The sequence below is a fragment of the Rhinopithecus roxellana genome, chromosome 13 (genome assembly GCF_007565055.1).
Source record: "Rhinopithecus roxellana isolate Shanxi Qingling chromosome 13, ASM756505v1, whole genome shotgun sequence".
In the NCBI taxonomy this organism is placed as follows: domain Eukaryota; kingdom Metazoa; phylum Chordata; class Mammalia; order Primates; family Cercopithecidae; genus Rhinopithecus; species Rhinopithecus roxellana.
This window is the reverse complement of record NC_044561.1, coordinates 53,455,276-53,469,406: the sequence shown is the minus strand read 5'-3', so window position 1 is coordinate 53,469,406 and position 14,131 is coordinate 53,455,276. Positions and strand designations below refer to the sequence as shown.

The 14,131-nt window shown below is 39.4% G+C and overlaps 1 non-coding gene across 1 annotated transcript; it reads left to right on the top strand.

Annotated features, from left to right (window-relative positions):
- Positions 1 to 4,182: 4,182 nt before the first annotated feature.
- Positions 4,183 to 4,286, top strand: LOC115893081. Its single transcript, XR_004053036.1, has one exon. It is a non-coding gene; the product is annotated as a small nucleolar RNA U13 (small nucleolar RNA).
- Positions 4,287 to 14,131: the final 9,845 nt, after the last annotated feature.

The window sequence follows — 14,131 nt, the reverse complement described above, 5'->3', positions numbered from 1 at the left end:
GTCCTAAGCCCCAGTACCTTAGAATGTTACTATGTTTGCAGACAAAGCCTTGAAAGAAGAAATTAAGGTAAATTGAGTTTACATGGGTAGGCCCTAATCCAGCATGACTGCTGTCCTTACAGGAAGAGTAGATTAGGACACAGACACACACAGAGGGATGACCATGTGAGAACACATCAAGAAGACAATCATTCACAAGCCAAGGAGAGAGGCCTCAGGAGAAACCAACCCTACCAATACCTTTATCTCGGACTTCTAGCCTCCACTGTGAGAAAATAAATTTCTGTTGGTTATGCCACCCCGCCTGCAGTATTTGTTACAGGAGCCTGAGCAAACTGATACAGACTCCTGCGTATAATATTTTAAATGTACAAAATACAATTCAGAGAATGATAAAGGAATCCATTTTATTAAAATCCATATTAAATTGTAATTATGGAAGCATAATCTATATGCTTCTTTATTAGCTCCTTAGTAAAGTAGCCACAGGAAACTAACAGGGCCATGCAAACACACTTCAAAATACAAGCATTGCAGAACTTCAAAGTTGGAATCCAGTTAGCCTGATAAAAAGAAAAATGATGTCTAATTTCCACTCTCTATACTTTTAAGGAGATATGGCTAGTAAGAAAAACAACACAAAATAATTAAACCTCTCCTATTAGATATTTAACTTACAAGTAACCTTCTAGGGAAAACCCTGGTATGAACAAATCCAAGCATTATGAACCTGATCAATGACATCAAATCATTGTTGAGTTCATTTTTGGAATCTAGGTAGAACACTGCAACGTGCTAGATGTAAACAGGTCGAGTTGTTTGGTTTGCTCTAAATCAGCAACAGGGAGGCACTGCTCTGACACAAGACAGGTAGGAGAAAAGGTGGGGAAAGCATGCAGGTTTCTTTGTTAGAAATGTGTTCAAAGGAGGGTTGGAGGTTCTCCCACTGATACCACCTCTGTGAGGCTCTTCTTATCTTTTTGTAGTGACAGCAGAGATGGCTATAAGTCAAACCACCCCAAAAAGGCATTTGTACACCAGCCCATCCACCATGTTCATTAAGCACTTAGGGTGAGCAGAGTTACAGGTGTGCAGTGATGGAGGCTGGAGGTACAGGGACATTTTTGATGTGACTCCAGCCCTCCATGATGGTGTTATACAATTGGACCCAGTATAACTTGTGTGGACCAGTCAGAAAGCAACTGACTATCTGAGAGCAGCAGAGGACCCAAATCTCCTTGGAGGAATAAATCCCTTCGTCAAGGGTACCCACAGGGGAGCTGCAATCCCACATCCCTGGCACCCTGTGGCTCACGGACATGGGACCACTTGTCTGTTGCAGGGGTGACAGGTGATCTGTCACTGCTCTGTAAGGCCAGGCGTGGGCTCACCAAGAGATGACCTCGCCCCTTATGTTGCCCACCTCCTGGACAATCCATGACACAGGTCAGCCTTTGGAGGGCGCTTCCTCCTGTCCGTCCCTTGCTGGAGGAGCAGGAAGGCTCCTGATTGCCACCCAGACACAGAAGTCAAGCACAGGGAGTGACATCAGCCTGGGGCATTGATCCCCTTGGTAGATGTCTCGACAAACCTGCACCCATCAGAGACAGGGCCAGGGCCAGGGCACTAGGGGAAACAGCAGTCTCCTCAGCTTCGAATCAGTTATTGATGAGGACTTCATCACAAATGCAGAATTACATTCTGAAATGTTCATTCTTTTCAACACAAAGCTTTAAAGTATTACAATTTGAGTTCCAGTTAAGACATGACTCTGTAGTACCACTGTGGCATAAGGTTCAAGTCCAAAAGGACCCACGGTTTTTTTTTTCTTTAATATTTTATATTCTATATTGAGATGTAACACTGTACCTTCTATGGTTAGGTGCTCCAGTCTTCAGTGTACCATCCAATAACCTCTTACATATGTCTACAGCCTTGCAACCACCTCCTAGAACAACATCTATGACATTCCCAGGCCCCAGCAGGCTTCCCAACCTTCATTCTCTTTCAATACGAATCCCCAGTCCTAGAGGTAACTGCTATTCCGACTTCTAGTACCATGTGTTACTAAGCTTCAAATAGATGGAATCATACAACATGGACTCCTTGAGATCTGCTTTCTTCTGATTAACATTATGTCTGTGAAACATCCTTGCATGGGGCAATAGCTTATTTTTTCATTGCTATATACTATTCCAATTTATTTAGTTCATCCTACTGTTGACAGACATTTATCGTTTTATGTTTGGGGTTATAAATAAAGGTGCTAGGACCTTTCTCATACGTGTCTCTTGGTGGCCACAGCCCTCATATCTCTTGAGAATATGACCAGGAATTGCTGGGCCATGGAGACATAAATGCTTAGCTGTAGTAGATACTGCCAAACTGTTTTCCAAAACTGAACCAATTTCCACTTCAACCATCAGTGTATGAGAGCTCCCACTGTTCTCCACCATTGCCAACACTTGTTGTTGTCAGTGTTTTTAATTTTTGCCATTCCAATGGGTGCATAATGGTATCTTACTGTGGGTTTAATTTGCATTTTTCCATTGGCAATTAATGCTGGAGTGTTTTTTCATACGCTTATCAGTCACTTGGATAGCTTCTATTGCAGGGACAAGCAAATTGTTTTCTAAGGGGCCTGATAGTAAATATATTTGCCTTTGCGGGTCTTATGGCCTCTGTCCTAACTACTCAGTTTTGCTGTTGTTGAGCAAAAGCAGCCGTGGACAATGTGTGAATGAATGGGCTAGGCTGTGTTCCACCAAAATTTATTTATAAGAAACAGGCTGGGGCAGGGGGTGGATTTGGCTGTTGGAGACTTGATCAGTGGCCCATGCTATATTGTAATATGCCTGATCATGATCCAGACTTCTGAACATTTTAAAATTAGGTTGTCTTTTTAAATTGATTTTTACAAGTTATCTGTAAGTTCTGAATCCATTTTGTGTTCTTAATCATTTATAATTTTCTGAAAATTGAAGGAAACCACGGTTGTTATATTGTACCATTCCTATAGCTTTTGCTTTCGTTGTTTCTACCATAGGCCCCTAAGAGATGAGATCACTATTGTCACAGGAGCTTCCTTCTGATAGGTGGCCCAAGAGAGCTGTCTTCTGCCATTTTCCCCCCAGGGTGACCATGTGGCAGCCCAGCTCAGAAAACTGGGCCTCTGCCTGTATCTCTTGAGGAGTCTTGCTACCTAGGACAGGTTGGGTATAATGGTCCTGACTTGTTGGAATGGACACAGCTTCCAGAAAGAATATAATCTTAGCGTTCACAATGTATATGTCATTGGGAATTTTTTGAATTGAGTGAAATCTTCCAGTCCAAAGATGGTCAAAATTGAAGGAGCTGGTAAGAACTCCTTTTTCATTATTAAACAAATGCTTTTTGGGTTGCACATCAGCTAATAGTGTGATTGAGGAGAAATTGTCTCCTCAATTAGCTGGCTCACTAGCAAAATGATTACTGTCTTTACATTGCAAAACCTTTCTTCCTATGTAAGCACCCCAGGGGAGCAAAAGCCATGTGCTACCGCATACCAGGAGCTGTGGTGATTGCTTTGCTTGCTCACTTAAGCAAACATCATCTCATTCTGCAGCAAGGAAATTGAGGCTCAGAGTAGTTAAATAAGATGATCAAGATCAGAGATGAAACAACTGGACAAACTAAAAGTGCTTTAGTCCAAAATCCATGATGTTCCCCATGAGGCCATACTGAGGTTTCTCCTTCATAAGAAGATGGGGCTGGAAGGGCTGTTGTTGGAAAAATGGTTAAGGCCCCTCACTTGATGGATGAACCTCCAGGCCTTGTGGGAGTTTAAGGACTCATTACTCAGGGTTCCCTCAGCAAGCTAGCAGCAAAGCTTGGATGAGAACCTCGATTTCTACATCCAAAGTCTTCATTACCCCTTTTCTTTATTTAAATAATTTTGACTTTACTATATCAGCCATCATGTAAGCTAAATAAAAACAACATTTTTTAGTCTTTTTTTTTTTTTACCAGTATACCTAGTGTCTATCTATAACAGCAATGAACAATTGAGATGTTTCATTTGTTGAATAAATGAACCATAAGAAAATAAGTAACAAGTAGTTCAATTATGTCCTGCAAAGAAGTTTTGATGCTCTTCCTGCCTATCCCTCCCTCTCAAGTCTCTACTTAAGACAGAGAGGGTAGATCCTTTTGTAGTTCATAAGCGTGATGCTTGAGTGTTCATGTGCATGTGTGAGATGTGCCTCCCTCAAACCTTGTTACAATGTGAGCACATTATCCATCCAACGTGGAAAAAAAAGACAGAGAGGGTCCTTGGATACCCAACACCAGCCAGGACCCAAGTCCAAAAGGAAGTTCATATTATTAGACTTTTTACCTTGTTCATTAAAAAGAATTGGTAACTATACAATAATTTGCTTTCCTTTACAGATACTCTAATTAAAAAGAGACATACTAAAATATGGAAAATTCTGCTTGTTTCATCCTACTTGGCTTTAGAATGCCAATTATCCCTACTTTCAATTTCATCCATTTCCAAATATACAGCTTCTTAGAAATGTAGGGAAGCTGTTCTCTGCCTGTAAACATGAGATTTGTCAATCTTTCTATTGTTTATTATTGTATAATTGCAACATCACTTCTGAAGAAAGGACTTTCAGGACTGATAAATTTGGTCATGTCATTTTTTTTCTAGCAGCATTCTGCTTCCTTATGCATTTTCTTATTTCATACCAAGCTTGGTTTATGGGGAGTTTGGGTTAACAGAGCTCTTAAGGGTAATTAGTGTCCAATTAGTGTCCACTTAGGCCAAGGTTTCATGTCTGTGTGAGTTTTTTAACCTCTGGGAAGAATTAAGTAAGTCGGGACTCTGTTTACAAAGCAATGCTGTCTGCCCTGAGCAGTTTATGAGTAATATTCCTAGTTGCTAGATGACCAGACAAAGCAACTCAAAATTTTTTGTTGACCCTTGTGGCTACTGAAAAGATCAAGACTGACTGTCCAGTAATCTAGATCCTTTCTTTCTGTGCTTGTTCTGTGGGGAGTTTCCATAGCCTACCAGTGTCACCAAGAAGCTTCATCCAGACACAAAAGGAAGGTTACAACACTGCTTTTTGGGTGAAACAGTCATGACATTGTCCTTTCCATCATCAGCCCTACTTCAAATGACTAACCTGGAATGAAAGCCTCTCTACTAACATGCATCCATACCTGATTTGTTTCTCCCAATTTTGCATTATAAAAATTTTCAAAAATACAGAAAAGGTAAAATATAAAGGAATAACATAATAAACATTTTTATATTCACTACTTAGTTTCAACAACTGTTGACATTTTGCTGAGCCATTTGAAAATGAGTTGCACTTTATCTAGTATTTCTGCATGGGTCTCTTGAGAATAAACACATTCCAATACAAGCAAGGTAACATTATGACAGAGGATTTATCCATTTCATTTAGGTTGTTGAAGTTATTGGAACAAAGCAGCTCATAATATTTCCTATGATCCTTTTAAAGTCTATAGGATCTGTAGTGATGCTCCTCTTTTATTCCTAATGTGGTCATTTGTGTCTTCTTTCTTTTTTTCTGGATAAGTCTAGTGAGAGTTTTATCAATTTTATTGATTTTTTTAAAAAAACAACCAGCTGCAGGATTCATTCATGTTACTATTATTATCATCCTCATCATCATCATTATATTTTAGTTTTTATTTCATTTATTTTTACTTTTATGTTTATTGTGTCTTCTTTCTATTGAGGGTTTAATTTTCTTTCTTTTACTTGTATTTTCTACATCTTAAGATGAAAATTTAGATTTTTAAAATCTGTATCTCACACATTTTGATATGTTGTGCTGTAATTTTTAATTCAAACAATGAATTTCATACTTCAAACAATGAGAATATCATGAATAAACTTGCATTAAATGAGCAATTCTTTTTGTGAAATTCAAGTAAATCTCTAATAGCCTTTTTGACATATAACACACCATGAAATTCACCTTTTTAAAGTGTACGAGTCAGTGATTTGGAGTATATTCACAAAGTTGTACAATTACCAACATTATCTAATTTTATAACATTTTCATCACCCCAAAAAGAAACACCATACCTATTAGTAGCCACTTCCCATTGCATCCTCCTCCACAATCCCCTGTCAAGCACAAATCTAATTTCTATCTCTATAGATTTACCTATTCTGGACACTTAATATAAATTGAATCATGTAATATGTGGTCTTTTGTGACTGGCTCTTTTCACTTAGCATCATGTTTCCAAGATTCACTCATGCTCAACATGAATCAGTACTTCATGTATTTTTATTGCTAAATAATATTTCAGTTAATAAATATACCACATTTTATTTATCCATTTATTAGTTGATGGATATTTGGGCTGTTTCCACTTATTTGCTATTATGAATAATGCTACTATGAACAATAATGTGTGAATTTTTGTGTGGATGCATGTTTTTAGTATTCTTGGAGGAGAATTGCTGAATTATATGGTAACTCTATGTTTAACTTTTGGAAGAACTCCTAAACTGTTTTCCAAATTGACTGCACTCTTTTATTCCCATCAGCAGTGAATGAGAGTTCCAATTTCACCATATCCTTGACAACATTTATTATTGTCTACCTTTACTCTTTGAGCTATTCTAGTGGGTGTAAAGTGATATCTCATGGTTTCCATTTCCTGAAAGGCTAATGATATTGAATATCTTTCATGTGCTTATTGATCATTAGTATTTCTTCTTTGCAGTAATGTCTGTTCAAATGATTTGTCTGCTTTTAATTGGGTTGTCTTTTTATTGCTGAGTTGCAAGTGGTATCATTTATATATTCTGGATACAAATCCCTTATCCAATATGTGATTTTTAAATATGTTGTCCCATTTAGTTTTGGTGAAGTTCCATTCACTGATTTTGTTTTGTTTTGTCCCTTGTGTTTTTGGTGTTGTATCTTTAAAAGCTATTGCCTAACTCAAAATCACAAATATTTACTCTTGTATTTTCTTCTAAAAGTTTTATAGTTTTAAGTTTTACCTCTAGGTCTTGGGTATATTTTCAGGGATGTTTTCAATGTATGGAGTGAAGAAGTGGTCCTCCATCGTTCTTTTGAACATAGACATCCAGTTGTTCTAGCACCATTTGTTGAAGTCATGCATCATTTTTGTCTAGAAAAAAAATTTCCAGCATGTAAATGAGTGACTTCCAGATTTTATAAAATCATAGGACATTACCTCTAGAATTCTGCTTATAGGTAACTTATTCCAAATATCCTTAAACAGGTCAGTTAATTTACCCAAAACTATCCCTGCATTAATTCTGTTCCCAACTCATGTACCCAGAATCTGTGCCAGCTCAGAAACCATGTGGCTCATCTTCTACTGTGTTGGTGGTCAGAATCCACTTCTCCTTTTTTCCCCCACACACTTGTATTTTCACTCAAGACTAAAATTCTCAAAAATCTAGTGGGTATGGTGAGTTGTGGTGTGGAAGGTTTGGAGAGAGATTGCTGGTGACACATTTCATTTAAGAAAATAAAGTTTTGTGGAGGAAGATGCAGAAAGGAGGAGCCCTAGAGTTGGTATAAGAAGGGACTGCAATTTTTTAAAAAACCTTTCTTTAGGATAGAGTCCCAGAAAATCAGTGACATGATGAGAGACCCACTCATTTACAGTGAAGCCACCATAGATAAAGGCCTTCTGGACCTTGGATTTGAGATGTGGGTATTCCATCCAGCACTGAGATTGTTTAGTGCAGCAGATTTTTCACTGGCTCATTCTGCTGCCATTCTCACTTCCTTCTACTGAATCTTCTAGTATAACAGATGCCAGGAGACTAAAAACCCTACTTAGCAGAGCCAAGATTTTGCATGTGGCTTAGATTCTGCCAAGGAGATGTCCACATGAGACCAGGAGGGTGTGAGCAATGGGAGCTAGTGGCCATGGTTTGTGATAGATACGTTGGTTCTCTCGGTGCAGGTCTGGCAGTTTCTGAAGTCTGATTCCTAGAAACTTAGGTACTGAGCAGTAGGCAGCAGCAACAGAATCAGTTCCATAGGTGGTTGGGCATTTCCTTTGATTGCTGTATTTTTGATTATGTGATAATTAAACCTTAGGCCCTGAGCCTCACTGAGATTCTGTAAGGTTCATCATTCCATCTGATACATCACTTTCTTCTCAGATCAAATGGAGTGCATTCTGCTTTCTTCGACTATGAGCCTTGACCAACATAACCAGTGATCTAATCAACTATGAAAGGGCAATTAAAACATTTTTCTCTAGTGTCAAGTCTAGATAAATATTCCTTTTGTAAAGAATGAATCTGAAAGAAAAAAATCAATACAGTCCTGATTTGAATAAAAGATTCAAAAAGTTGAAAGAATCAGTATCCCTGAAGACTAAGAGAAGCACAGAGACTTTTCAAAATTATTTATAGAAAAACCAGAAATAAATTATTTTGGAAAAAATTTTCCATTCTCAACAGAATACAAGAAGGCAATGCCTCCACGCAATAAGATCAGTGAATCAAGCTGTGATCAAAGAGAAGCAGTTATGAGATTCAAAAACATGATGATGAGCCAAGACCATAAGGAGATAAAAAGATTCTGTAATTTTATGCTATAACACAAACTTTGCAAGGTTATGGCACCCAGATATTTGGTCAAACACTAGTCTGGATGTTGCTGTGAAGATAGCTTTTGGGTAAGATTAACAATGAAATCAGGGGATGTTAAGTAAAGCAGTTTATCTTCTATAACATGGGTGGGCATCCTCTTATCAGTTGAAGGCCTTAAGAGAAAAAGATGGAGGTTCCCCACCCAAGGAAGAAGGAATTCTACCTGCCATCTCCTTTTGAACCAGAGCTGCAACATTAACTCTTCCTGGGTCTTCAGCCTGCTGGCCTACTATGCAGATTTTAGACTTGCCAGTTTCCAAGGTAACATGAGCCAATGCATTTAAATAAGTCTCTTTCTCTCTCTCTCTCTCTCCATCTCTCTCTCCTCTACACCCACACCCATACACCCTATTGGCTCTGTTTTTCTAGAGAACCATCACTAATAAAAACAGCATATAGTTTAGTCTCATATTTTTGTACAGTCTGATCATTTCTACCTTTTAGTTTAAATGTTTACTCCATCTACATTTATGTAATTAATTATCTGATGAGGTTTATGCCTATCAAGTTCTTATTTGCTTTCTATTTGTCTCATCTGTTTATTATTCTGCTTTCTCCAATCTGCTCTTAAGGAAAATAATTGAATTTTTCATCTCAGATATTTTCATTTTTAATTCTATAATTATTTCTTTATGTATATAAATTTATTTTCTCCTGCCAGGATTCCCAGTTGACCATCATCATGACCCCCTGTTCCTTTATATGTTTGCACATATTTGTCACAGGTGCTGTGCACTCCTTCTCTCATAACTCCAAACTTTTGGTCTGCTTAGAAGTGGTTGCTAATGACGGCTTTTCTTTTTATGAGTCCTATTTTTCTATTTCTTCACATGTCTAGCAATATTTTCTTTTATCACAGGCATTGTAAATGTTTTGTTTTAGAGACTCGGTCAGAGTGCTGAGTTCTGCCTTAGAGTGTGAAGTTGGCTGCCTGTCTGGCAGGGACTACCGTCGATATCTCCTCTCAATTCCCTCTGTCCTCCATCTGCTGCCTCCTTCTAGGACCCTTGATATTTTCCACACGCATGTGCAGTTTATGCATGTGTAGTCAGCCAGGAACTGGGCAAAGTTTGCACACAGATTTGGGGGATTCCCCCTCCTTGATATCCTCCTTTTTGGCATTCCTACCCACCTCACGCTCCAGTTTTTCCAGTTATGAACTCCATACTCTGACTTCTCAAACAAGGAAGACTGCATATTTCTGCAGGAGCTCAGCCACTTCATCTTGTGCAGACAGGGCTGTGTTCTCAGGTGAAACGACCTGCTAATTCTTTTACGTACAGTGCAGTTTTCTTTGTTGAAGGCTGACTCTGTTCCACATTCAGCCTGCATTTCTTCCTTCTTCAGTGCCTTCAAAGAATGTTTTAAACTTGGCTATAGTTTACAATTGTCACCTGTGAGAGGATTAGTATGATACAAGCTTCTTTTTCATTTCCAGAAGTAGAATGCTGCAGGTTTTAATTACACCCAGTTTGAACTGTTGCTTAAAATTAGACCTAAGTTCCCACATTTGCATGTAATACATATCATCATGCAGTTTCCAGCATCTGTGGTTAGGGTGGAGTACCTATGATTCTCAGGAATTCTAAAAGCTCATTTCATTCCTATGCCCTTCACCATGAAAGGGGAGGGAAAAATGATTTATTGCTAGACCCTATGTGTGTACTATCACCCTTTCCCACCAACTTTTTTTTTTTTTTGAAGGAAGTGAGAATAAAAAGCTTGACCTTGTTTCATCTTTTAGTGATCATGGGAATTTTCAGCTGCATTCACAAACCATGAAGGAACGTGAGGCAAACTATTGTGTTCAACCTGACCATAGAGAATGTAGTATAGTGGTTAGGAGAGTGAGCTCTGAAGCTGGATGCCTGAATTTCCATGCTGTTTCCACCTCTACCTTGTCAATTGGAAGAGTTATTTAATTCTCCTGGGCCCATTTCCTCATCTGTAAAATTCTTTCACTCAACAATCTGGACATCATGACAATACCTATTTCTGTAGGTTTTTGCGTGGATTACATGAGTTAGAGCAATGTCTGGTGCATATGAAGCACTCAGTAAATATTAGTTGCTGCTGTTTTCGTTGTCATTGTTATCACTGTCACCAAATGCTACCTAACTGAAGCAATGTGGTTTCCCTCTTGTGCAAGTCCCAGTTTACTTCATTCTGAATTGTGGAGGCTAGTGTCCACTGTTGAGGTCTCCTCACTCTTTTCTCTGTCCAGAAGAGAAACACATGGACCCCTCTGATATTGTACATAGTGGATAGAATAAAACCTAGGAATCAGACAGGGCAGCATTAGAATACTGTTTTGAATGCTTACCAACTATGTGAAAAAATGGCCTTGCTTCTCCTGAAGCTTGTTCCCTGTGAAATGAGTAGTAAGTACGTCTACTTGGGGGTTGGGGGAATATTAAATAAAATGAAATATGTTGAGTCCTGGACAAACTGATGTGTTTAGTCAAGGGAGTATAATTCTGGCATGACCCAGGGTTAGAGACATTGCCCCTCGCTCATTACTTAAGCTCAGGGGGACTCTTCCTCGAAGCATGCCCCTTGAAAGCCTCTAAAATTGGCAGGATCCCAGTTTTGGCTAATTAGGACCAAAAGCTCCATCAGCCATACTCCCTGCTTCCTAAGGACATTGGCAAATAACCTTAAGACATGTAGTTTTAACCCTTTCTCTCTTCTTCCTGCAAGGGCAGTCCCATTCAGTCCCACCAGGATTGACTGTTTATTTCGTGCAAGTTCTCTTGCACCCCTCGATTTAGGCCGTCATCTGGCCCTGCTACCTGCCACTCTTCTCTTGGTATCCCCTCACCATTTCTACTTGCCATAGTTTAGTTCAGGCCCAAACCATCATCCCTTTGGACTATTGCAGTAGCCTCATCAGGTAACCCTCCTAATTTCTGACCTTCTGTTACACTGCCTCCAGGGTAGCCTTCCAAAAGCACTACAGTATAATCCTGATAGCTTCTGTTATTCAAAGACAACACTCCATTTCTATCATTGGGATTAGAAATGAAGCTATCAATCTGAGAGAGAAACTTGAGTCTATCAGGGACTCTTTTTTTCCTGTCAGTCCAAAATCTGAGCTTCCTGCTATGTCCCTCAGTGCCCTTTATGACTCAGTCTCTGCTGATACTGCAGCTTGGTCTCTTGCCACTCTCCACATGGGATTCTAGGTTCTTCTCAAATTAAGCGAGGTGGGGGCTCTGGCTTCACCCAGGTACTTTCTGCCTCTGAGTCTTCCCTCGTCAACTTCCCTGTACCCAGATTGTCCTTGCTTTTTTCCTTCAGCCACAGAACACTTAGACACCCAGCTGTTTCAGTTCAGGGACTCTTGCTTTCAGAAGGCTTTCCTGAGGCCTCACAGACCTAAGTGCCCCTCCCGTGTTCACGCACAGACACCAGGACCCTTCCATGCAGGTCCTCACTAGAGTCCATTTCGGTTGTCCCTTGAATTGTCTAACTGTCTTATCTGACAACAGACTTCCTGTGTGTCACTGTTCCCTGTAACCTTAGACTTAGTGCACCACTGTTGATGAGTGAGATTATTCTTGTGTCTATGTGGGTAGGTGTGTGGCCCTCGGTCTGGGCATTCACTGGTGGAATGTAGACATATTCAGGCATGTCTGAAGAACCACTTGGATGGCCCCAAGACAATGGCAGGAGAGATCAGAGTCTCTCAGGAGAAAGTGCAAACTGTGGGTGAGGCTCCAGCTGTGAGAGTCTTGTTTTATGCTTGTTTGTTGAACTGATGGTGTTCTTTCCAAAAAACTTAGATAAGAGCCTGGTGCAGAGTGTGGGGTGGTAGTAGAGGTTGTGGGGAACTGTACTGGGAGGAAAGAGGGAGGATGGGAAGTGCTATGTGGCTTTATGTGGTTCTCGGGATCTCCCATGACCTCTCAGGGTAAGGTTTTCCCACTGGGACATGCTGCCACTACTACATCACACACACACCCATACCCTTACTTCCCTCACCCTCCCAGGTAAGCCTCACAACCTCTTGAAGCTCCATTTTCTTCATCTGGAATAACCAGCTATGGAGCCTGGAATATAGCTCCCACCAGTGTTCTTCTTTTTTCTTCCTCCCCCTCCCCCTTCCTTCTCCTTCTTCTTCTTCTTTTCACTTTGAAGAACCGGAAGCATCTTCACTCCCATGATAAGATTCATTATGTAACATGCAACAATGATAGCAGGTGGCTACTGTATATGTGCAGATAGACCTGGTCACTTGGTGCAGCTACAGAGAAAGGAGCTCCAGACCCCTCCAAGGAAAGATCCTTTGCAGGCATCTGCAGCAGCAAGAGCAAGGTCTATTCCCTCCTCTCCCAGCAGGCTGTTGCTGTGATGAAGTGTCCTTTTATCCAGGTCAGTGCAAAATCCAATCCCCACTGATTTCTTCATGACAGGTTTGTGGGGAAGGCAGTGGCTGCTGCTTCTGCTGTCAGAGGACACAACACTCCATCTCTATCATTTGGAATTATACATGGAGCTATCAATCTGTGAGTGAACACTTGGCAAATCTCTCCACAGTTACACACTAAGTACTGAGAATAAGAAATAGTGTGATAGAAATGACACAAATGGTATTCCATTTCCCTTAGCTTCTCTTGGCCAATTAAAAGACAGTTTTATTGGCCAATTAAAAGACAGTTTCTGGCTGAAAGCACAAAGATTGTATCACTTTGTAAGTTTTAATCTATTTTGCAGGAAATCTTCATTAAGGTACCTAAGGAATTTCATTATAAGAAATAAAAAAATTAATCTATGCTGTATGGGAAAAAATAACCCTCTATACTCATTAGGCAATGAAAAGAAAGTCATTACTCACGTTTTCATTTTCTGGTGGCACTTTACTTTATTGTTTTATTCTTGTTTGGGGTCAGAAAAACTGTTCTTAATTAAAATTTAAGGTGGCTTCTGTATCTACTCAGAAGTATAAGGATGTATTGAAAACAAGTATAATTTTCTAGTGGTTTTCTTACGGTTTATTTGATTCAGCCATCAAACAAGCAAAGGAATTATAATTTTTAGTTAAGGGCTCATACATTCCTTGCATTAAAGTTTAACTTTGGTCACATTAACTTAATAATTATAAGTACTGTTAAGTATTTCCTTGATTGTTTATTAATTATATCACAAATGGCCAGGCCTAGTGGCTCATGCCTGTAATTTCAACACTTTGGGAGGCTGAGGCAGGAGGATCACTTCAGACCAAGAGTTCAAGTTTCAGATATCTCAAATGGTTACTTTTATAAAAGGAAATACAACACCACTTGAACAAATTCATACCCATAAGTTATAAATTCTAATTGAACTCAGAAGTTTGTGTCCAATGATATCATTTAGGGGAAGTAACAAAAATATTAGTATGTAATATTTAATGAGCATATAATTCTGCACACTGCAATATACTCTGCATTTATTTCTGTTTTGCATTTATTCCTT